This window comes from Carettochelys insculpta, chromosome 3, assembly GCF_033958435.1.
Source record: "Carettochelys insculpta isolate YL-2023 chromosome 3, ASM3395843v1, whole genome shotgun sequence".
Lineage (NCBI taxonomy): Eukaryota > Metazoa > Chordata > Testudines > Carettochelyidae > Carettochelys > Carettochelys insculpta.
This window is the reverse complement of record NC_134139.1, coordinates 172,267,537-172,292,215: the sequence shown is the minus strand read 5'-3', so window position 1 is coordinate 172,292,215 and position 24,679 is coordinate 172,267,537.

The window sequence follows — 24,679 nt, the reverse complement described above, 5'->3', positions numbered from 1 at the left end:
TGTCCCATGTAGTGGTACCTAGACCACTTACACACGCCAAAAAAAAAAAAAGAGTGAGTGTCTTCTACAGCCCCACAGTTTTCCACACCCAGAGAGAAGTAAGGGATCTGGATTGGTAATAACCTTGTCCAGAGGGTCCCTAGCCTGAGAGAAGACTGACACAACTTAGGACCAAACAATATCAGGGGTCTGTAAAGGAAAAAAAAACCTTGATTTTAAATTGTATCAAAATCAGTTGATATATAAAGGACAGATAGGATTCTCTCTAAATAGACATTTTTATTTATATATGACAAAAATATATCTAGCTACACACATATCCTTACCCCTTCCTCACCATCAACCTGAGAAAAATGATAATTGCACTTGTAAAATTAGTATTTCTGTGAATTAGTCTGCTATCAGTCTCCTCAGGCATTGCGCTGACCAACTGTTACTGTTCAAATTCTAACTGTGCCTTCATAACGTAATCTCATTGCAGGTAAATACTGGGAAATGTGTGTGTTTGGGAACAGCACTGTCACAAAGCAATTCTTCAAACTTCCTACTTGTATGTTGGCATGTTCTTTTTTCTTTTATCTGTATATACATACAATGAGGATAATTAACTATGGGAACAATTTACCAAAGTGTTGAGGGGGACTCTCCATTACTGAAGTTTTTAAATTGTGATTTGATTTGACTTTTTCTAAAAACTATGTTATGGGAACTTTTGGCAAGTTTTGTCTTTTCTGACCTTGTAATCCATGAATTACCAATTTGTGTTGGTATATTTTGTAACTAAGATGTAAACTACTATAAATCAGTCACAAAATTGCATACATCCTTTATGATTCTTCTATTTTTACAGTGCTGAAAAGCGGTGATGTACACAAATATTGTCAAGAAAGCTTGGTATGAACTTTGACATTTTGAAGTGTCAGCCTAAATTGTTTAAACAGCTTTTAGCAAAAATCTTTGAAGCTGCACAGTGATTATTTTTCTTTAAAGACTAAAGTGGAATTAATGTGAAATATGAAATTCATATCCCAAAACACATATGTAATCTGATTTAAAACTCAAAATGAAGTTTGAGTGACATTTACAATATCACAGACATTTTAAAGTAGCATTGACGAACTGTCCTCAAAATGCACCTTCTTTAACGTAGGAAAATAATGCAACGTAATTGTGAAAAAAGGCTTTTATAACATTCTCTTATAAAAGCCTGATTCTGTAAGGTGCAGGGCAAATCCAGGGAAACAAATGAGTCCCATCTACTCTCACTGAAGTCAATGGGTAATGAGGGTAACTCACCACATCACAGGAACCACCCTTTAGTATCTTTTAGTCACTTTTTAAAAAGCAACATTTACAAACAGCACCAGGTTCTTTGTTACAGTGTTTCACATGCTTAAAAAAAAAACACCACAGATATCAGAGAAGTCAAGTACCAGCTGGGTACATTTTGCTTATTTAACAACAATCACATTACCACCGTAATATCTCCAGAAGCTGCTAAGGGGGAAGAGGAGTGCTCTTGCATTTCTTTTAAATCCCATTTTTGCTACATTTTTCCAACACCCTTATGTCATTTTCCTATGTCCCTTGTTCCATTTATGTATGACTGGGGCAGCTATATCTGCACAATGAACAGATGGTCAAGGATACAATCTCTGTTGGTCAAAGGCTTGTTGAGCATATGTTATACCCATAATGAGCAATGAGGTTATGTCTATGCTAGAGGGTTTTGTCAACAAAACTGGTGTGACCATCTGGCACCCATGGTGAGTTCCTCAAAAGTGGTGTCCAGATCACCCTACATAGGAAAGAGGAGGATGGCCATGAGGAGGTGCAGCAGGTGCTGAAGCACATCTTCATGGGACTAGCGCAAGCCCAAGGGCTGCTCTGGCACCATGGCTCGCTGGAAAGAGCTCTGTCTCCCAGGAAGCACTGAAGCCCTGCTCTAGCAACTGTGCTGTCCTGGGCCTTCCTGACCCCAAATTGGTGTCCCACAAAGAGGTAGCTATCAGGTGTTCTCAGCCTCCACACAGCTATGGCCACCAGCTTCTCAAGGGTGAGGGCAGGCTGCATAGTTGTATTCTGTTTGTGCAGGGCAGGGGCACGCTGATGGCACAGTTCTAGAAAGGTGGCCTTCCTCATTCAGAAATTCTGAAGCCAGCGTTTGTTGTCCAACTGCCCAGTCACTAGACAGTACCGCCAGTCACTGCTGGTGGGATCACAGAATCACAGGGCTGGAACGGACCTCAGGAGGTCATCAAGTCCAGCCCCCTGCTTCAAGCAGGACCAACCCCCACTAAGTCATTACAGCCACAACCTTGTCCAGCTGGGACTTAAAAACCTCAAGGGATGGAGAATCTACCACCTCTCTAGGCAACGCATTCCAATGCTTCACCGCCCACCTGGTGAAGTAGTTATTCCTGATATCTAACCTACACCTTTCCCTCTTCAACTTCATACCATTACTCCTTGTTCTGCCATCTGACACCACTGAGAACAGTTTCTCACCCTCCTTTTTAGAGCTCCCTTCAGGAAGTTGAAGGCTGCTATTAAATCACCTCTAAGTCTTCTCTTCTGTAAACTAAACAAGCCCAAATCCCTCAGCCTATTCTCACAGGTCTTGTGCTCCAGACCCTTAATCATTTTTGTTGCCCTTCGCTGAACCTGCTCCAGCAAATCCACATCCTTTTTATACTGGGGTGCCCAAAACTTTGTGGGCTCCTCCCATTAGTTGTCCTCCCATAGGTAATGCTCCATTAGGATCAGAGGCAGAGAGAGCAGCAGCTGCCCATCACTACGGGGATAGCTTGGGAGATGCCCTGGCATGCTGGTGGGGTTTCATGAACAGGCTCTAGAAACTGAGGCTGTGGTCCCTGCAGGGGCTTGTCTATGCCAGCAGGGCTCTGCAAGGCTTGCCATGAGCAAGGACTATGGGCAGGGGAGTGTGGCATTTAAGGGCGTGCAGAGTCAACAATCCTGGAAGGGCTTGCCCTCCATGCACACTGCACATTCAGGGTTAAAGGGTTCCCTCTGTCGACAGATATGGTGCTGTGTAGATGCTTTCTGTCGACAGATGTTTTGCCGGGGCAACTCTGCCAACAGCAACATGTGTCAACAGAAGCTGCCCGTGTACACATACTTTAAGAGCATACTTCTTTAACAGGGTAAGAGGGAGGTAAAAAGATACTTCATTTCAACTCTAAATCAAATCACAGTGAAGCCAGATAGCTACCACACACTTCTAGTATTTCTTTACTGAAGTTAGCATTAGTTATTTTTTAAAAATATTTCAACTGTGCTACCACATAAAAGCATCAACACTAACAGATTTTACTCAAGCGCAAGTCCCAGAGGAATCAATGTAAGGAGTGGATGATTTGGACAAAGAATAAAATGACTACTTATGTTAAAACCAAGTGAGTGGTGACTATCTAGTTGTATTTCTGAACTTCTTAATACTGAGATATCATCTGAATATGTAATCACTCTTCTGTGGAATCCCTTTATGTAATTCAGCAGCCATAGAATCCACCTTCTGCTACAGTACTATGCTCCAGAATCTAGGGACTTATTTAAAAACCTCTATCTATTAGGGTTATGAAGAAACCAACTGTGAACTAAACGCAAACCCACGTACCAGTACTTAAATCTCTGAACAACATGAAACAGTAGCTGAAACAGAAGAACTGAACACTTTATCTCAGTGGGATGTTGATTCTGAAATTTAATGAGGTCATTGTACTACAGCATGGATTGTTATTTCACTCGTAATCATTCCACTGGAAACACCCAAGTAATGTTCTGTGCCACTGTTTTAAGTCACTGTCCTATAATCCCAGATGCCAAAAAGCTCCAAGTACCCATTTACTGGCTTCTGAAACCTTCGTCCTGGAAGTTTAGGGACAAATGTGAAGTGATGGATATTCAAAAAGAATTCCAGAGTAGATGCAAAATCTACAGAAAGAAAATTGATGAAGAGAGTTGTCAACTCTCTAAGCAAGACGCTAAAGGAATGGTATGGAGAGAACCAGGACCACTTAATCTCATTAGTTGATGACAGAGCAAGTAGCAATCTTTCAATATACAGAAAGATTAAATTAGTATCAATACTAGGGAAAATTATAAATAGGTAATTAAGCATGCTGCTCAGGAAAGTTATGGACTACTCATCACTGGAGACATGGCATGTATCAGGGAACAGTCAGAAATAATAAAATCTATCTTGTAAGGATGCAGAAGAGCACTCTAGAAATTCCAAGAGTGGCCTTTCCATTAAAATGATAGTATGTCAATTATTAAAAGTTATTTTAAACTCTGGATTATCCTCTTCTGCTGACAACAGTGGACGAGAAGAGAAGTGATAATGTAACACTGATTTTAGGTTTGCAGTGAATTTACCAGAACCTTTCACAGTACACCTTCATTAATTCTTCGTGTTACTATCATTTGCATTTGGGCAGAAAAAAACTGCCTACAACAAAAAGAGCTGACAAACTGTCTTAGCAGTTCTTGTCCCAATATGGTTATTGCTCCATCAGAAACTCAATTTCCACCACAAATATAAACACCTTCTGTATTTCCCAGGGATGGGCACGTCACAAAACTGGATACTGTAACTACGTTTCTAAATGCTGAGCTTCTCTGTGAACCTAAGCTAAGGCTTTATTTACAATGCCCTTTTCATTATTCTAGCTGAACATGTTTTTATAAAAGTCTGTAACAACATGCTATGGTTTGACCTGATGGTACAAACAGGGCCAGTGTTCAAAGAACTCTAACGTACTGTAAAGATGTTTCTTACCTATCGACAGAACTCCAGTGGACATGAGATTTACTGTAACAAACACTTTCAATATACAATAAAAATTTTATATTAATCTCTTTCTCTTACACACACATAACCTATAAAGATTCTGACAGAATCATCCACAGATTATATAGGTAATCATGTTAATATTTTGAAAAGACACTTACACTTAATATTTTGCATATTCTATTAAATTTAAGTAATTGAGGAAGAAATGGGTCAGGACTGTAAACTACCCAAAACTGCACATACTTTTCTCCCATCAAAGAGAACTGATGGATTCTCTCACACAAAATTTCTCACAAATAAAAATGATTGGAGGATAATTAAGGGAATTAGTCTTGTGTTATCAGATCATTGCAAACTCTTGCAAACAGGCCGACTGCTAACAGGCGGGAGTTTTGAGAGGGGAGTTTAGAGGGAGCTAGTTACTTCTAATGTCCTTAAATCTTTTATAGCATCCCCATCTGATACTTTTACTTAAGAACCCCATATAGAATTAAATTAAATCAGAGGAGGAAATGCAGGCAGAATACCAGCAGCAGAGCGGGAGCTATCCTGTTCATTGTGTCGAGTGTAATATGTATGATTACCTACCCTGTGGGCGGGTGGCTTATGTGTGCACTCGATGCAAGGAGCTCCTGACCCTCAGAGACTGAGTGCGGGCTTTGGAGACCAGGGTGACTAAACTGGAGGAGCTAAGGGAGGCAGAGAGCTATGTTGATGAGGCTTTCTGGGACATAGTAGGGCTGTCCCACCTCCAATCTGACAGCCCCAATGCTGTTAAGGAGGATCAAAGGCTCAGGGAAGGAGAGCAGTCAGTGGGGACAGAGGGAAACCATCCCATAGTTGGGACCCTCCCTCCAGAGGGTGCTATGGTATCCTCTCGCGCCGAGGATACCTCTCCGGGGGAGGGAACGCCAGTTGTTAGGAAGAGGCAGGTGTTCGTAGTGGGTGATTCGATCATTAGAAATATAGATAGTTGGGTTTGTGATGACCGGGAGAACCATATGGTGACTTGCCTACCTGGCGCGAAGGTTGCGGATCTTTCGAGGCATCTAGACAGGCTTATATGCAGTAGTGGGGAGGAGCTGGTGGTCATGGTACATGTAAGTACCAATGACATAGGGAAGGGTAGGAGAGATGTCCTGGGGGCCAAATTTAGTTTGCTAGGAAGGATACTGAAATCCAGGACCTCTATGGTGGCATTCTCAGAAATGCTTGCAGTTCCTCGCGCAAGGCCAGGTAGGCAGGCAGAACTTCAGAGTCTCAATGCATGGATGAGATGATGGTGTAGGGAAGAAGGGTTTAGATTTATTAGGAACTGGGGACACTTTTGGGGTAGGGGGAGCCTATACAGGAAGAATGGGCTCCACCTAAACCAAGGTGGATCCAGGCTGCTGGCATTAAACATTAAAAAGGTCATAGAGCAGTGTTTAAACTAAGAGATAGGGGACAGCCGATTGGTGCGGAGAAGCACGTGGATCCGACGGAGACTTCTCTTAGGCAAGACTCCATTGATAGAGATTCTCTAGAATTCAGTCAGAAAGAGAAGAAGGGAGATGATAGAGTATGGGCCAGCTCAGATGAGAAAAAAAAATCATATGTAAAAGAATCCAATACGTCAGGGAAGGGCAGGCATATAAATAGTGGTAGTTTTTTAAAGTGCTTTTACACAAATGCCAGAAGTCTGTCTAATAAGATGGGTGAAATAAAAATCCTAAATGAATCAAAATATTCCACAGAATCACTATGGATAGCAATTCCTTCCTCTGATGGGAATATAGCACTAGAGATATATTATCGACCACCTGACCAGGACAGTGATAGTGATGCTGAAATGCTAAGGGAGATTAGAGAGGCTATCAAAATAAAAAGCTCACTAATAATGGGGGATTTCAATTATCCCCATATTGACTGGGTACATGTCACCTCAGGAGGGGATTCAGAGAGAAAATTTCTTGATGCCTTAAATGACTGCTTCTTGGAGCAGCTGGTACAGGAACCCACACGGGGAGAGGCAATTCTTGATTTAGTACTGAGTGGAACACAGGATCTGGTCCAAGAGGTAACTATTACAGGACCGCTTGGAAATAGTGACCATAACATAACAACATTTAATATTCCTGTGTTGGGAAGAACACTGCAACAGTCCAACACTCTGGTATTTAATTTCAAAAAGGGGAATTACACAAAAATGATGAGGTTAGTTAAGCAGAAATTAAAAGGTAGCATAACTAGAGTAAAATCCTTGCAAGCTGCGTGGAAACTTTTCAAGGATACCATATTAGATGCCCAATTTAAATGTATACCCCAAATTAAGAAACACAGTAAGAGACCTAAAAAAGAGCCACCATGGCTTAACAACCATGTAAAAGAGGCAGTGAGAGATAAAAAGGCATCTTTTAAAAAGTGGAAGTCAAATCCTAGTGATCAAAATAGAACGGAACATAAACACTGCCAAATTAAGTGTAAAAATATAATAAGAAAAGCCAAAAAAGATTTTGAGGAACAGTTAGCCATAAATTCAAAAAACAATAGTAAAATGTTTTTTAAATAGATTAGAAGCAGGAAGCCTGCTACAAAAGCAGTGGGGCCCCTGGACGAGAGAGACATAAAAGGAGTAATCAAGGAAGATAATGCCATTGTGGAAAAACTAAATGATTTCTTTGCTTCAGTCTTCACGGCTGAGGATGTTAGAGAGATGCCCAAATCTGAGCCGTCCTTTACGGGTGACAAATCTGAGGAACTGTCCCAGATTAAGTATCATTAGAGGAGGTTTTGGAACTAATTGATAGGCTAAACAGTCACAAGTCTCTGGGACCGGATGGTATTCACCCAAGTGTTCTGAAAGAACTCAAATGTGAAATTGCAGAACTATTAACGGTGGTTTGTGACCTATCATTTAAATCAGCTTCGGTACCCAATGATTGGACGAGAGCTAATATAACACCAATATTTAAAAAGGGCTCTAAAGGAGACCCTAGCAATTATAGACCGGTAAGTCTAAAGTCAGTACCGGGCAAATTAGTAGAAACAATAGTAAAGAATAAAATTGTCAGACACGCAGAGAAACATGATTTGTTGAGCAAAAGTCAACATGGTCTCTGTAAAGGGAAGTCATGTCTTACTAATCTACTAGAGCTCTCTGAAGGGGTTAACAAGCATGCGGACAGGGGGGATCCAGTAGACATAGTATACTTAGATTTCCAGAAAGCCTTTGACACGGTCCCTCACCAAAGGCTCTTAGGTAAATTAGGTGGTTATGGGATAGAAGGAAAGATCCTTTCATGGATTGGGAACTGGTTAAAGACAGGAAACAAAGGGTAGCAATAAATGGTAAATTTTCACAATGGAAGGGGGTAATTAGTGGCATTCCCCAAGGGTCAGTCCTGGGACCAATCCTGTTCAACTTGTTCATCAATGATCTAGAGAAAGGGGTAAGCAGTGAAGTGGCAAAGTTTGCAGATGACACCAAACTGTTCAGGATAGTCAACCAAAGCAGACTGTGAAGAACTGCCAAAAGATCTCAGCAAACTGAGTGATTGGAGAGCAAAATGGCAAGTGAAATTTAATGTGGGTAAGTGTAAGGTAATGCACATTGGGAAAAATAACCCTAACTATACATAAAATATGATGGGGGCAAATTTAGCTACAACAGATCAGGAAAGGGATCTTGGAGTTACAGTGGGTAGTTCTCTGAAAACACCCACGCAGTGTGCAGCGGCAGCCAGTAAAGCAAATAAGACGTTAGGAATAATTAAAAAAGGGATAGAGAATAAGACAAAGAATATCGTACTTCCCCTATATAAAACTATGGTACGCCCACATCTTGAGTACTGAGTACAGCTGTGGTTTCCTCACCTCAAAAAAGATATATTGGCATTAGAAAAGGTTCAGAAAAGGGCAACTAAAATGATTAAGGGTTTGGAAGGGGTCCCATATGAGTAGAGGCTAGAGAGACTGGGACTTTTCAGTCTAGAAAAGAGAAGACTCAGGGGCGATATGATAGAGGTATATAAAATCATGAATGGTGTGGAGAAAGTGAATACAGAAAAGTTATTTACTTGTTCCCATAATATAAGAACTAGAGGACTCCAAATGAAATTAATGGGTAGCAGGTTCAAAACTAATAAAAGAAACTTTCTCCACACAGCGCACAGTCAACCTGTGGAACTCCTTACCAGAGGATGCTGTGAAGGCCAGGACTCTAACGGAGTTTAAAAAAGGGCTCGATAAATATTTGGAGGTTAGGTCCATAGATGGCTATCAGGAAGGGGTAAGGTATGGTGCCCAGCCTTTTGTCGAAGGCGGGAGATGGATGGCAGGAGACAAATTGCTTGATCACTGTCTTCGGTTCACCTCTTCTGGGGCAGCAGGTTTTGGCTACTGTCGGCAGACAGGATACTGGGCTAGATGGACCTTTGGTCTGACCCAGTATAGCCGTTCTTATCATTGTTTCACAGTTCTCCGGGTCATGCTAGTATATTACAACGACACACTGTGAAGACATTGAAAAATAAACATGTCAAGTCCTCTTTAATCAAGTTTAGACCTTCTACACAGAAAACATTATTAACTGACTGGTAAAATGAAAATCAAAGCTGTTATTAAGGCACGACAATTTAGCAATGCTATTTACTTGCTTTTTAGTATCTAAAGTTAATTAAAACTGGTGAAGTCATGGAATAATTTGTGACCCAACCTAAATGTAATCTAATCTCATTTGAAAAGCATGAAATTATGCTGACTATATCTATTACATCACTTCTTGACATCTGTTCTAACCATTCAATAACCCAATTACTAAGAATTACATTGCAGAAGAAAAGATACAGAAGAATTTTAGGTCTAGGTGGTTGATAAAAACAAAATAATTGTGAGAAATGGAATGGCATTGTCAGACTTACAGTTATTGAACCAAAGAAAGGGGTAGAATTAAATGGGATTAAGTGGGAAAAAAAAACCCAAAGAACCACTAACTTCCATAAAGTGAATTGGTACTGCAATTGCTGTCTGTACTCTTCCCTATTCCCTTGCCTGTGTACCTGAATATCATTGTTTATGTTGAAGGCTTCACTCAGACTCTAGAGTGAACTGTTTAAAACTCCTTTGAAAGGGAAATAACTGAAATTAATCTGGATGGTAGCAAATGAGCTTCAGGAACATATGGACATCAGGTGGATAGAATCTGCAGGCTAGTGGCAGTATAAACCACGTCATGAAGGGTTCCAGCTTCAGGTGAGCAGAAGAAAAGAAAAACTACATGTTACAATCCTGATTGTATCCTGTTTCACCCAGCTAGTATTTAGAGGAGCAACAAAAGGATTCTACATAGAAACAGCTGCTGATATGGAGTCTGGTCACTAATGATTTTCAAGTGGTTCATGATCTTGTCGTCAGTCCATACAGTATACAGAAGCTTCTTCAAACAGAATGGAGTCTAATATTTTGACTGGAACTTTTGCTAGAATTTTCTTGCACAATTCCTCAAGGTTCTGGAAGAGGTAAGGACTGAAAACCAGAAAGGGTATTGACTCTCTAATCTGCCCCAACATTAAAGTTACAGTTATAGAACCCATTGAATTTTGCAGAAGGTCTATTTTTTATCTAATTTGATCTTATCTAATGACTACAAGAATAGTAGAGAATTTTTGGACTTTTTCCACTTATTTAAATGGCACTATTATGATACTCTTGCACAGATTCTGAAGGAACTTCTGGTATCAATAATCATTCGGGTGGCACTTTAACGTCTAACAAATTTATTAGAGTGTTTGGACATAAAAGTGTTAGTGGATAAAATCCACTTCATCAAATGAACTTGACAGGAAATAAACCAGCAAGTACATATGGAGGAGGAAGAACAAATTCTGTGGTTAGCCCAGTTTCAAGTTGAGACTTAGAGAACCAAAATCAGAATTCTGATGGAGTTGAGTTTGGGAACAGAATGCCAAAAACTACACTGAAAAAAATGAAGTCCAAGTTCTTTTCCCTATTCAGACAGCAGTAGGAATATCAATTAAACTAACAGAGGCTGTACAAGCAACAGGCAAACAAAACTAGGGAATACAAAAGTCAAACCTGAAACCAAACCAAAAATAATGGCCACCTCAAATTTCTGCCTATGCTGGCATTTGCAAAGGGAAGTACATTGAAGAATACTAACAAGTAATCCTGTGGAACAGCCATATTTTAAGATGCATATAATATGCACATACATTTGTCCCACGAAAGAGAACTGATGGATTCCCTCACATAACGTTTCTCACAAATACAAATGCTTGGCAGTTTGTTAAAGGAATTAGTCTTGCATTATCACATCATCATTTCATAGCTCTCCAGGTCATGCTAGTATACTGGAGAAACATATTGTGAAGACATTGAAAAGTAAACATGTCAAGTCCTCTTTGTTCAAGTTAAGACATTCTGCACAGAAAATTATCTGACTGGTAAAACAACAACCTAAGCTGTTAAGGCATAATAGTTTAGCAATATTATTTTCTTGCTTTTTATATACAGAAGTTAATGAAATGTAATGTTGATCCAGTATGATAAAATGTAATATAAAATTAAATAGTGTAGAAATATTCCATAATTATCCACAAAATAAATAGCTAATCCATAATCACAAACATGATATGCATTAAATATTGTATAGAAATATTTAAAATACATGTAGTTTAGTTATTATTATTAATAATTATTATTTGAAATTGCAAATAGATGAAGATACCATTGCATTTCAAAAATCTAATCCACAGGAAATGTGAGGGGGAAAATTTGAATTTGTCAGCTACATTTTTTATAAATAACTTTTTGTCAAACAGTTTAAACTTTTAGGTCTGATCTTCTTTAGTTAGATATGTATATTTAATAGAAACGCAGAGAGGAAAAGAAGCTGTTTCAGTTCATTTCTTTGAGTTCTTTACACTCAGCCTTGACAAGTATTAGGAATGAATAACCGTGGCACCTGGAACAGACTGTGAAAAGTAAGCCCTAACTTTATTCCCCATGGTTCTTTAACAATACAAAGCACCATCTGGTTCTGTTTGTCCTCAGAACTACTGTATGATCAGAGAGACAGGGAAGGAGTAAAAGGATCAGCGACAAAGAGTGCACATTCACATGCACAAAAGAAAATAAAACAAAGTAACTTTTTTGGAGGAATTGAGCAGAAAAAGAAATGTTAATAAAAGTAGTCCGAATTCTGCGCTGACTTGCACGCTGTGAGCCTCCCTGAAGTTAATAGGCACCACAGGAGTCAGATGATAAGAATTTGTTCCAATGTGTCTGAAGCTACTGGTGAAATTTAACCATCAAGGAGGAGTAGATTATATTACAAGAATGGCAAAGACATGAGAAAACATCTGAAGTTTACACCAATAGATTCCAATAATAATTCAAGGATCACCACACTGGTGGTCATGAACCTTGTATATTCACCACCCACCTCCCCAGAAACAGGCATCTCCAGCCCACCTCCCAACCCCCTGCCCCACTCTAACTGTATATTCCAGTGACTCACCGGAGCCTCCGTCATGGCAGCCGGGACCACTGGAGTCCCAGGACTTGCACGCTCCAGGCCAGGGACTCTGTGGGTGCGCTGGGACAGCAGAAGCCACGCCAGGCCACAGCCACACCGGGGCAGCAGGAGCCATGTCAGGTCACAGCCACCGGAACTGTGCTGGACCACAGGAGATGCACGGCTCCCACCTAGAGCCAGTTCCGGGGCCAAAGGAGCCACACGGCTCTGGGCAAGAGTGGCGTGGCTGTGCCGGGGCCACCTGCTCCACTGCTGTCACACACGCAACCCACCAAATAGAGGGCCACATGTGCACAGCAGACGGAGGGGCACTCCACATGTGTGGCTCTGCTGAGCCGCTCTTTGCCACACCCTGGTGCCCTATTCATCACACATGGTGAATGTGGAGCGTATTGGACACTGCGGGTTTACACAGTAATGTTTAGAATATAAGCAGAGAGGTTATATATTATTTTATCTGGTTCAAAATTGATGTTTCAACAGAGATCAAGATCTCCATCACCTCCATGTTTTGGACAGGTGGCCAGAAACACACACAGTACAAATATTAGAAAACCCATGTTTTCCAACACAGAAGCCAATTTAGTTCATGGGCCCCATATGAGTTTGTCATTTGAAAGAAAATCATATCCTTTTCCCCATCCCTGACAAGAGACATCAAAAAATAGCTTTGTGTGAGCAGTGGAAGCTGGAGACATTTCAGTATTTTCATTCAGTTTCTTCACTATGATTAAAGCCATGAACTGAAGGGGATGGGTGAACACATACTTCCAGAAAATATTGAAAAATATTGTAACTTTTGTAAATTTGTCTAGTTTATATCACTGTTGGCAATTTGTAACTATGACTGAATGGTAGCATTATGATTTTGCTCCGAGTAAGTCCTATGTCCCTCAAAGCAAGAAGGAACAATTGCTCTAGTGAAGTATGTAATTATTCCACATAAAAGAGTTTATCTAATTATGGCTCTAGTCTATTTTTCATTATAGCTAGGACTATGTCTCTGGTCCTTGCATAAGATTGGTATGGTAGAGAGTCTGAAGATGCGGGACAAGTGCTTCATAGCTGTACCCGAGTCTCCTGGCTTCTTTTAACAAATACTTTTGTAACAAAGTAACAGAGAGGTAGCTGTGCTAGTTTATATACCATCAAAACAAAAAAGCAGGCCAAGAAGTGGGTCTGTCCCACAAAAGCTCATCACCTAATAAATTATTTTGTTAGTCTTTAAAGTGCTAGTGGACTGCTTTTTTATTTTGTAACAAAGGATGACTTTTGTCCTAATCACCACCTTGTAAAATTTCCTTTTCAGTACAATTTTTTTTTTAAAAAGTCCAAAACTAAAGAATTGTCCCTAACTCAAGAGGTGGAAAAAGTACACAAAAAGTTACCTGAGTAAAAGTACAGCTGTTTGGGGGAGGGTATACTTAAGTACAAGTCACCAGTGTCACTCTGGAAAACTACTGGAGTAAAAGTACACCCCCCACACGCACAGAATCACACCCACACCCTTGATTGTACTTAAGTATCCAGCAATAAAAGCAGCTGCACTTTTACTCAAGTATCTTTTTGAGTACTTTTTATGTCTCTGCCTAACTCAAAATACTTCCCATTCCTGGGTATAAGCTAAGAAATGGGAGCTGTACAAGAACAGGCCTATGTTTACTCATTAGGCAACTGAAAAAGTAAACTTTTTTAAAAAATTAAAACTATTGTCAAATAAAAACTTGTTCTCCTCACGCCCACTCTTTGGTTAACATGTTTTCAAAGTGAAAATTGAAGATATTGGAAAGGAACTTCTGGATAACAAGGCTCTGAAAGGAATGACAAGAATCTTCATGAAAATAATTACAGAAAAATGTTTTTGGCATTTTCACGCAGTTCTGTTGGGATATGTCATTTCATTCCTTGCTTGAGTAGATGTTCATGTCTAAATAACTGTACTATAACTAGGTAAGATACAGTACCAGAAGCGAAAAGGCAGTTCATGAAGCAAAATAAAATGTAGCTAGACAAATCAGATTTTTTTTATTTTGTCTTATATATATTGTGATTCCTTCCCTAATTAGGGTGTATGCAGTTTTGTAGTAGTGTTAGTCTCAAGATATAAGAGAGGCAAGATGAGTGAGGTAATATTTTCTCTGAGACCAACTTCTGTTCAGCAGACCTGAAAAGGAGCTCTGTGTAAGTTGCAGAACTCATCTCTCTCACAAACAAAAGTGGATCCAATAAGAGATTTATTGAGTGAATGTTTACAACCAATTTGCATAAGAAATAAAATACATAAGTAATCTGCACCACAGAGGTGCCTTATAGAAGTGAGAAACATTGAACTTGGTAAACAATTATACCTTATATCCTACCTTGCCCTGGATACATGTGGCGGGAAGATTTCATTTAAGCTAAAAAATATTCCCTCGGTAAATATCCATATAGCAGATTCTTCGTTTGTCAACAAAGGTAAATAGATTAATGGCAGGAATTTGCCCCTCTTGGGGATAAGTCCTAAGATTTCGAAGAAAAAAAAATAGTAGCTCAGTCCAGGTTAACTCAGTCTATCAGGTGTGGAAGTCAATCCTTTCCCTGGAATGGTCCTTCCTCATCTACAGTCATGTCCCTCGGTGGGCGTCTCTTGTCCCTCAGTCTGGTTCTAATCTGTCCCTGATACCATCCCTTGTCATCCTCGGTCACGTCCCTCACAGGTCATCTCACATCCTTCAGTCAGGCTGTAGTCCATTGAAGTCCTCGTGACAGTTTCCTCTGTCACCTGAGGGGGAAGAGAGGCCTCCGGAGGAAAGCAGTTGAAGCCCTAGCTGTCTCCCTCCTCAGTGGGAGTTCAAGTAAAAGTTTCATAAAAGCAGAGTCTAATAGTCTGTCAAGGAAAGCAATGAGAGAGATCCCCAACTGTGTCCTTTGTCAGTCATCTGTCTTTGTCATGGTCACAGTCTCCTTGGTGAGTGTCCACGTGATGCTTTAGAAAACAGTGTCTGTCAGGGAGGGCACCTGTGGTGGTCTCTGATCATATCCCTTGGCAGTTGTCTGTCTTCAGGCATGGTTGCAGCTGGTAGCTGTCCCACTAGTCATCTGCTCCGGCACCTGTGGAGGAAGCAAAGCAAAAAATGGGGATGGGGGAGAGAAAGATGTGGCCCCCTACTGAATCCATCCCCGGTAAGTGACCAGGCAAAGTTTATTAGGAGCAGAGTCTATAGTTGGTTGGGAAGGACCCTAGGAATGATCGCTGACCCTGTCCCTCATTGAAATCTCAGTCATCATCCAGAGTTCCTCATGATCCAGCACCTATAGGGTGTAAGTCGTTAGAGTCCCCAGCTGTGCCTCTCTTTGCCCAGTCCTCTCTTAGTCCAAGCTCACAGTCCATGTCCATGGAGAGGGAGGGTCTGTGGGTCAGGAGGCTGTAGCATGTGTTCATGGGGAAGCAGGATGCTTACTTCTCACAGTACTGGTGGTGGTCCATGATGTAAAGTCCCAGGACCGCCTGATGGTATCTGACATCATCAGCTGATGCATGAGGTGGGCAAAACAGTGGCCACAGGCCTCCAGCACTGCTTTATTGTGGGGGTCCCAAGCACCCGGAGCCCCCACCAGCAGGGCATATATTTCAACAGCATAGCCCTATGATCGTAGAGTGTCGGTCAGCAGAGTGTACTTCCCGATCTTTTTCTCATGGGCCACTCAGATTGCCACTGTACAGTTCCTGAAGTGGATAGTGATGCCCCCCAGGGTGATTTTTGTGGCCCACTCGATGATGATATCTGGTCTCAGCAGGCTCCAGTTACCCCGGATGGGTGAGTCCACAGTGATGGTGCCCAGTTCCTTTGGTAGGGCAGCAATGAGGCAGTCCTGGATGGTGTTGTGGCTGAGCTGCCAGGCCCTGGAGTGGATCTGGCAACCACACAGTGTGTGAGGCAGGGTCTCATTTGTGTAACGGTATCTCCTGCATCTTTTGTCTCAGTCCGCATGGCAGATGACACCATTGAGTGGGATAGAGTTCAGTAAAGCGTGGTGGATGAAGCGCCAGGCAGCAAACAGATGAAGTTGCCAGTGCAGAAGAGGTGATTACTGGCATCCCATTTGTTGGGTAACTCAAACACCTTCCCTTGGTCAGGCATTTTCTTCAGGAACTCTGCATAGGGGCACCAAATGGTGTCTTTGAGGACCCTCTTGAGCACGCTTCTGGAAGGTGGGGTGATGATAGTGCTCCATACTGGTGATGTGGGAGACTAGCACGCCCAACTCCTGTCACTCCTCACTCCAAACCCAGAGGCACCTGATCTTTTTCCCCAAGTGGTGGATGGCATTGCGGGCATGGGACCAGAGCATAGATAGGTCTCCCCTGTCTCTCCTGAACTCACACTCAAGAGAGCCGTTCAGGTAGGTTGCAAAGTCCTGAGCGGAGGGGGCCTTGGTGATCCACTTCCACACGGCGTCTCTCACGGCATTCTCTGCAATGTTGTGCACTCTGGCATTAGGGAAGGTCAGGAGGTGAAAGGCATGAGCAACGATGGCCACGTTGCACAGGTCCCCCATGCATGGCACATTGGTGCCTCATATTACCTCAGCCCATCCTCTCTATCGTAGTCAATTAGAGCTGAAAGTTTTCGCAAGCAAGGAATGAAGTAGCATGTCCAAATCATTCAGAGATTGACATTTAAGCATCTTTACTACAGACCTCCTTAATTGATCTTGATCTGGTTGAATTGCTGCTATTTTAATAAATCACATTAGCTATAGACTTAGATTTGTGCTACAGTCACGCCTAGTGCTGGGAGCTTGATGTAAATGAGTACTTTCGAAAATTCAAAATGACTGCTCATTTGCATATTTGTACGGCTCATTTGCATGTTTATGCTAGAAAACAAGCAATGAAGATGTGAGTCTACCAGCATAAACCCCACTTGTCAGCAGCCCCTTATCAATGATTTTTTTCCAGGGATAAGGGGCTAGCAACAGAAGGATTTTTTGCTGGCAGATCCATGTCTTCATTGCTTGTTTTCTGTCATGAATACGCAACTGAGCTGCTCGAATATGCAAATGAGCTGTCATTTTGAATTTTTGAGACTGCTTATTTGCATCAAGCTGCTGGCACTAGGGGTGAGTGTAGCACTGGTCCTAATGTGTAGGTCAGAAAATCAGAAATTAAATAAAACATTTCTTAATGCTCAGTACTGAAGTCAGTCTCAAACAGTTCTCAGCGTTCCTATTTGGATTCTCAAAGGAGTAGATGTAAACAAGCAAGCAAAATTAATGTATTGATACTTAATTTCACAGGCAGTTAACAGTCCCTTCGAATATTGCTGTTGCTTGTTCAACACTTATAGTTAATTTCTCTTCTGGGGCTATAGTTTCACACCCACCAATTACCAGCCAACTTTTAAAAAACAAACTGCAGCTACTGGTGAGGGGGCATAGCTCAGTGGTTAGAACATGGGCCTTCTAAACTCCGGGTTGTGAATTCAGCCCTTGACAGGGCCTTTCAAGGTTCTGGCACAGGTTAGATTTAAAAAAAAAAAAAAAAAAAAAAATAATCCGTGAGGGATGGTGATAGTCCTGCTCAGTGCAGGAGACTCAATTTAATGACCTCCTGAAGTCCCTTCCAGCTCTGTGAGATATGTGTCTTCATATTTCAGCTATTCTTAATGTAAAAAAACAACCCTCTAAGCATGTTAAAAGCTCAGCCAGGTCACCCTGTAGTCTGATGGGATCCTAGAAGACCAAAGTATTTCCAGACCCTTCCAAAAGAGTCAGTGCCCCAAGATAGGAGGGTTCTATCCATTTCCTGTATCAGAAAAAAACCTCAATGTTTATACAGAAATTGCCTCCTCCTTTGACGGTTTCTGGACAGTCCAATTAGAACCAGTATGTGGAAGCCTGCCCAGCAGACCTCATCTTGTGGTACTTCTTGCTAGATCATTTTGTGTTAATAATCTCATATGCTTTTGGTGCCTGGAGAAATTATGGTAACCCTCCCTCCTGGTATTGCATACATTAATACACAAACTTAATAGAAATATTATCCCCCAAGAATATTGCTGCTGCACAACATGCCTGATACTTCCTGTTTGCGTTCTATGCTATATATTTGGACATCCAGACTCTCACTCCCTTTGGCTGTGTCTACACTAGAGGGTTTTTCGACAAAATGTTTGAAATGGTCTGTGGCGCGTCCAGATTTGCAAGTGTGTTCTGTCAACAGTAAGTCAAAACAATGCAGCACTTTTGTTGCCACCTGTTCCCCTCTCCCCATGAGGAGGAATTCCTCTGTCAACAGATCGCTGTCAACAAAAAGTGGGTCTGGATGTTGGGGGGGGCGGGTCTTCTGTTGACAGAAAAGACCTCCAGGGCACTATGGAGGTGCCCCGGGGGCGTCCCTGTCCACAGTAATCAGTGCCTTATGGTTCCTGCCTCCAGTCCTTCTTAAAGCTACAGAGAGCCCAGAAAATCCTGGGGCAAGGTGGTGAGTGTTGGAACAACATGCCCATAGCCACACCAGCCAGCAGCACGGCAGACACTCAGAGGTGCCACAAGACCCCCCTGAGCCCTTGAGGGACCAGCCGGAGGGGTCCGAGCAGCCATCCTGTGGCAGCAAGAGGCAGACCCCCCACCTGGACCAGGGCCGAGATCCAGGCCCTCTTTGACCTGTGTGGGGAGGAAGAGACAGTCCAAGACCTCAAGGCAAAGTGCCACAATGCCCCCGGTCTATGCCTGGATGGCCACCCACCCTGGCAGAATGGGGCCACTGCCTCAATCCATGGAGTAGGTCCGGGTGAAGATGAAGAGCTTCATCAGGGCTAAGTCAAGGCCTAGGACACTGCCAGACGCTCTGAGGAAAGACCCACCATCTACCCCATTACATGGAGCTCCACTTCATTCTGCGGGGGGTGTCATGAATGAGTGCAGGGAAGGGGTTAATCTTCCTGAGGTAACCTGAATCCTAGGTGAGGCAATGGAAGTGAAGCAATTCCATTGAAACTGAGAACAAAAGTGTTTCCCAGGCTTTTTTCTCTGCAGGAAGAAAGACCTGGAGGGAAATGTCTCCCAGGCAATTGGAATAAAAATAAATAACCTAACCATGACAAAATCAACCATAGAGGTGTAAATACAAAGCAAATGTATAAACAGACACATTTAGGTTTCTGGTTATTTTAAATTTGGATGGACTGGTGGCTTGTTACCTTGTTTTGTTGTTGGCTGCTCTGTTTTTTCTCTTTTGTGGTGGTGGTTGACTGGAAGTTTTCCACCTGGAACTTTTAAGTTGAATCCCAGAAAAATATTTTTCTCTGTGTGCAACCCATAATTCACTCTTCTCTTGTTCTGTGAATAAATCACTGTTGTAAGCAACTGATGTGATTTCTGTGTCCCAAGAAGAGTCTGTGCCTCAGACCAAACAGTCAGCTACTGAATTAGGTTTTTGTTTCCAAGCTCTCTCCTGAAGGGGCATTAAGAGCTTGGGTTACCCCCACAAGAAGATGTCCAACTGTGTCTTCTTGGGATAGGAGGATCTTTTCTCACTCCATGGTGTTAGCAAACTACCCCAGGCCAGGGTATATGTGAACTCGGGAAGCTTTAAGCTGTTTACAGGCAAGGTGTTTTTAAGTCTCTGTGGGATCCCAGCTTCTGCACTCAGAGTGTAGAGTTGGGCAGAAGCCCCTCATGGGGGGACACATCACCCTGAACCCACAGCGTGGACTTGGTGGTGGAGGCCTCTCCCCATCTCAGCCAGAGCACCACCAGTAGAAGGAAACCTCTGAGCTCCTACCCCCACTGGAGCCAGACACAGCCTCTGCATAGTGTTGGAGTCAGTCCTGCCAGACAGGCCACCTCCTGGGCTTTATCAGTGCTTGGCAAGGGTCCCTGTGTGTCACACAACCTAGGGTTAAATAGGCAGGCACAGATAGGGTGTGCTGCAAGCATCACCTGGCCAGCTCAAGAGGGACCCCAAGCTGTGGTGCCAACACATGGAACCATGTGCCAAGTTGCATGTGCCACCCAGACCCAGCAGACAGTGCACGGGCATGGGTGTCAACCTGCTGCCAGCCTCAAAGGAGGCCAGAGAAGCTCCAGGAGTCCCTGGCAGCATCTGCTATGGCTGGAAGCAGGCTAGCCACAAGGGCACTAGTCTGACCCCCAATACACCAAGGAATCTGGCACCTGGCATGCCTGCACATGAGAGGCAGCACTGTGAGACACAGGTGTGTGGGGGACACTGGGAAGGGTGCCAGGGAAAGCCAGGATGCTCCTGGCTCACCTGCTACCCACGAAGAGTCCCTGGCTGGACACCTCCCTTGGTCACTAGCTTTATGTTGGGCTGGGCATGTGACACCCATGTTTTCTGCAACTCTGACCAGTGCTAGAGGATGGAGGTAGCACATTCATCCCACACCATGAGCTGGTGGTTGGGGCCATGCAGATTCTACTCTTTCCCTCATGGAGCTAGGCTTGCCTCAGCATGGACAGGGAACAGGATTCTGCGGGGATCCCTTTAAGGGTGTCTTGCTGGAGTGGGGGTTGCAGGTGGAGGCTGTTGAAGTCAACCTGGTCCAGGAGGCACTGAGAAGCTTCTGTGAGGCAGGGCCTAGTGTGAAGGCCACACATGGCTTTGTTCCTGGGACATTCCCATCCCATGATCTGGTAAGTGTTGGTCACTGCCGACAGTGGGGGGCAGGGCTGGGCCCTAGGAGAAGTGTTGCATGAATGATTCAGTGTCTTCTCTCCTTGTCTTCCTTACAGCTGCACCTACACCTTCCAAGGGCCAGGTCAGCACCCAGGAGGACCTCCAGAGGGACCACAATGCTGCCCTCAGAAGGATGACCAAGATCATAGAGCAGTGGATGCAGAACGATGCAGAGTGGCAGTCAAGGACCTGAGATGAACTCATGTCCTGCTTTGACACCACCACCAGCATCTGGCAGAACATGATGGCCCAGCTGCCTGAGGCTGCAGCCCCTGCCCGAGGCTGCAGCCCCTGCCCTCACCCTCTCCTTCCCACCTCCACCAGTAATCTCACAAGGCAGCATGGACCCCCTGTTCCCCAGCCCCCCTGCACACCCAGACTCCACTGCAGCCCCACAGCCTGTGTACCTTCCCCTGGTCCCAGCCCCATCCCAGCCCCCAGGGGGCCTCAAACCTGCAGTGTGAGAGGATCCTGACGCCAACATTGCTCAGGGTCCTACTCCCACTTGGGTTTGTAGCCTCCCACCCCTCCATGTTCTGAGGCCCCCCACCTCCTGTCCCAAGCCCCTGCCTCACTGTAAATAGTCCACTGCACTGCACTGCAGGTAAACAGTTTTTATTACACCATTTCTTTTGCACTGGCTTTTATTTGATTCAGTAAAATAGTTATTTGAGCACCACACCCCCTTTTCTCTTAATTGTGCAGGGTCCAGGGAGAAGTAAAGGGGCAAAGGAAGGCATCATGTGGGGATGGGATAGGGTGGTGGGCCTGAGACCCCCACTAGGGGTGCATTGGGGCTGTGTGAGAAGCTCTCCCTCAGGGCCTCCTGGATCTACACCCCATCCCGTTGGGCCTGGTGAATAAGAGCTGCACCCTCCTGCTGATACCCGAGGCTGGTTTGTGTCTGTTTTCTGGAGGCAGAATGCTTATAGAAAACAAACAGTTGGCCCTATTGAACTAAAATGGCATTTTAGTAGGACTAACAGTAGTCTACAGCACCGTTCATCCTGTACCCATGACAAATATTATTGGAAAGTCAGAATGATTAGGGACAGCTGTTATGTTCCAGTTAAGTTTAATTTGATGGCATAAGAGTTAGCTTTAGAGCTCATTTGTGAAAGAATCTTACACATGGCATAAGAACAGGAAATTATTTTCACAAGGTATTTGGTCAGTAGATATCAAGCAAGCTGATAGTTTATCATTATGTATGTGAAAACTTCAAATATATTATTAAAATGCTACATACTTGTGCAATTGACATGACATTTAAGGATTTTTTTTTTCAGGTTCATCCAAGATGGGCTCATGTTTGGCTATTTACATCGTGAAATATTCTGTAGTAAGATGGAGCTCAGAGGTGCTGCTGATGGGCAGAGGTTGTGTGTACTGTGTGTGTGCAAATGTGTGTACTTTTCCACACTTGTCCAAAGTACTTTTGGAAAGCTCTTTGGGAATAAAGGGACTTCGAAGTAGGCGGTGTCCTTTCGAAAAGGAGCCCCGTCTGGACGAGACGCGCGGCGGCGAGGCGCGTCAATTTCGAAGTGCCGCGGCCGCCCGCATGCTAATGCAACACTGAATATGCATTTCAGCGCTTCATTAGTAAACTTTGAAATGGCCATTTGCGTGGCCATTTCGAAGTTTGGGGCACGTGTAGACACGGCTCATAACATTTTCCACTTTTAAAAGGTTGGTCCAAGATTTGCTTTATAAAGTGGAAGAATCTTGCATTCATGAATAACTAAATGACCATAAGATCCTTTTTTTGGATAGTAATTAGATAAAATTGACACTGCCAAGCAACTGAAATGGGACACTAGACTGCCGTAAACATATTAAAATACAACTAGTGTATATATTATACATGAACGTTCAAGTGGTATTTTCAGCCAATAGACAAGACAGTCTCATCTTGGTCAGGCTGCCTTTTGTGAAAGAGGCAAAACATTCAGAGCTCACAAACAGTCAGTCTGAACATTTTCAGCTTAACTCTGCTCTGAGAGAGATATCTCTATATCTATATAATCCACTTTAAACAACCATTTTACCCTTGATATATTTGGTAGTATACTGTTTATTAGAGCAAGACTGACAGATTACCCAGAACAAGAAAACAATAGCAGATAATGAAGAACCTTGACAATACATGCATAGACGTGTCACATTTTGGCTTGTATAACCTGACCATGCTGCTTGAAAACAGTTGTTCTAGAATGCACCACTTATTCGTTCCAACAAGCCTTCTGCACTCAGTGCAGTACAAGGAATCAATTATATATCAAAGAACCTTGGGCAATAAAAAGAAGCTTTGCTATCTAATTCAGTGGTTTTGACATTTCTGCAACTCTTGAGCCAGTATAAGAACACTTAATTTTTCCTTTCTTTTGACCTCTGAGTGACTGTTTATAAGGGATACTTTTGAATTCATATATGGTTCCAAATGTTAAGAAGTTAATTCTTATTAGCTGTATATCTGCTAATCTTGGTCTAACTGTAACAGCTCACGCTGGACACAGAAGACAGTAAGGGTCAGTGTTCTTTTAAACTATAAGTTTACTTGGTTTGACAGGAAATAAACTCAAACTTGGTTTAACAGGAAATAACAAATAAACTTCGAAGAAAGGATGGTAATTAGGGTGTTGGGAGTTTACTAATGAAGTACTGCCGTGCATAGGCAGCACTTCATTAAGCAAATTTCCCCCCCCCCCCCCCGCAGCAACTCCAAAGTTTTAAACTTTGAAGTACCAGCACACGTCTAGCCATGGCACACCCACCAGTACTTCGAAGTGCCAGGGCAACTTCGAAGCCCCCTTACGCCTCAAAATTTTTGGTCTGAAGAAGTGGGTCTGTCCCACGAAAGCTCACCTAATAAATTATTTTGTTAGCCTTTAAAGTGCTACATGACTGCTTTTTTGTTTTTATAGTATATAGACTAGCACAGCTTTCTCTCTGTATTTACTGTGGTATCATTATCAATTAGCCACTTAGCAGGAGAAAAGGGATGAACGTTCTTAAGCTTGTAGGATTCTGCCCCTTCTCATTAAATCACCTATTGTTATTGGAATTCTTATAACCTAGCTTTAAGCCTCTCATTTTTGTGAAAGATGATTAAAAATGCTATGTATTCATTTGCACTTTCAGCTGGACACAAATTACATTCTAGGTAGGTTCTTATCCTCTCTCTGGATTCACGATCAAATGGGGAATATTAATATTTGTGAGGAGACTTGATTGAAGTGTATTTTGTCTATGTCTCTTTGAAGGTTGTGGTAAACCTTTAATGGATAAATTACCCTGAGTTAATTGCCTGGCTATTTGGGATTCAGAAGGTTATGTCAAAAGCCTATTGTTTTCCCAGGCTAAGATGCTGCTGGAAATTAAGCATAAAGGGTGTTTGGGTATGATACTTTTCCCTCTCATATTTGTTAGAATGCTCATGGGGAAAGCTGGAAGCCATAAAGGACGAGATTCCAGGATACCCTGGTGCCCCTGTAATGGACATTGACTAACAAATCTAAGATGCTGACCGATATAGTTTACTCATGTTTATCTGTATTTGCATCCCATAGCCAAATTCCAACTGTCACCGTTCCTTCTTTCTTTTTCTAAATAAATGTCTGGATTTTAGACACTAAATGAC